The sequence below is a fragment of the Helianthus annuus genome, chromosome 2, assembly GCF_002127325.2.
Source record: "Helianthus annuus cultivar XRQ/B chromosome 2, HanXRQr2.0-SUNRISE, whole genome shotgun sequence".
In the NCBI taxonomy this organism is placed as follows: Eukaryota; Viridiplantae; Streptophyta; class Magnoliopsida; order Asterales; family Asteraceae; genus Helianthus; species Helianthus annuus.
In genome coordinates, this window is record NC_035434.2 from 125,339,365 (window position 1) to 125,341,003 (window position 1,639).

Below are 1,639 nucleotides of genomic sequence, written 5' to 3' on the forward strand. Positions count from 1 at the left end.
ACATTGCCACATATGTTTGGAAATGTCTCACTTGCTCGAAAGTCAATGCTGAGCATCAGCATCCTTCCGGTTTACTCGAACAACCAGAAATTCCTGTTTGGAAATGGGATAGAATTGCTATGGACTTCATAACGACACTTCCTCGTACACTTTCTGGTCATGATAGCATTTGGGTGATCATTGATCGTTTGACCAAATCAGCTCACTTACTTCCTATTCGTGAAGATTTCAAAGTTGAGAAATGCAAAACCCGTGTGGATCTTTCAATGATATCAAACAACGACTTGTGTAAGTGAGTAAATCAAACACAAGTTGATTCAAGAAATATAAAGCAATCGAAACCAATAATAATCAAACAAACCAATTTATCTTGCATTCAAAGCTTGAACAATGACTGATACAAGACAGCTTCACCAGTTTCGAGTGGGCTTCTATGCGCAACAACTGATCAACCTCAACTCCAAGGTTAAGGTTTGCTTAAATACAAAACGTATGGGTAAATACCCTAGGCCCATTCGAAACTATCTAGTCTAACCCAACCCATACATATCGACCCAAAACATAAAGCAAACATTTACAAAATCAACCCTTGAACTATGCAATCCTCATTGTATAAACCTTCAGGTTCCAACAATCTCCCCCTAGGTTTATGCATGGAGGATCTTGAGACTTCAACGATTACTGTCACCACCCAAACGATCTCTGAGTCCACCAAATCCTTTTGTGTGAATATGAATGGCTGAAGCAATAGCAGCAGTCCATCCTTTTTCAATTTCTTCATATTTTTCAGTAGATCTAATTTGATTGCGAGCTAACACTTCCAGATCTTCATAAGCAAGATTCAGCAAATCAACTTGATCCACCAAGCGAAAGTTCACATCATCATCACAAACAATCACTGCCTGCCCTAGACGCTCATCATAAGCCCAAAAATGCAAAGACTTCAAAGCACCTTTTGGAATCTTTTTCACCAAAGGTATCATCTTTTCCTTGTCAGTTGTTGGCCAATGTACAATCTTCATTCGCTTGTTTGTGTATGGATCTCTAACGCCTTTAGCTAGTTTAACAATGGACTCTGCAGTGTGCATCGAAGGAAAGTTACGAAGAACTTCCCTCTGCAATCTCTCGAAAAACAAATATCCACGACCTCCAGGTTTATCATCCACATAAGGTGACTTAGACAAGTTTATCAAATCAACCTTTGTGAAAGTCTGAAACCGAGCTGGATTTTTGTACCACTCGACAGGTCCAACCTTTCTCTTTATCCACCATCTTCGGAGATCATGATCAAATCTACAGCTAACCACACCAGATCGATTTCCAACTTTATCATAGAGAGTTTCACCAACATCCATTAAATGGTGAGTTGCTTGAGCATCATCATCATCTGGATTAAGATTCTTGTTCTTCAGAATCACAAATTCCCTTTTCTTTTTGATTCTTTCAGCCTTTTCTTTGTCTACAACTGGATCAATAACTCTCTTGAAGTATTGTTCCTTAGCAGCACTTCTTTCAGCATCATCCTTAGCAAAGGCTTTTCTTCTATTCTCTACGTCAGTCGGATCAGAAAAATCTTGTCCAAACTTCTTTTCCAGCTTTCCACGTAAATCATAAACCATATTAAACAACAGACTGACAT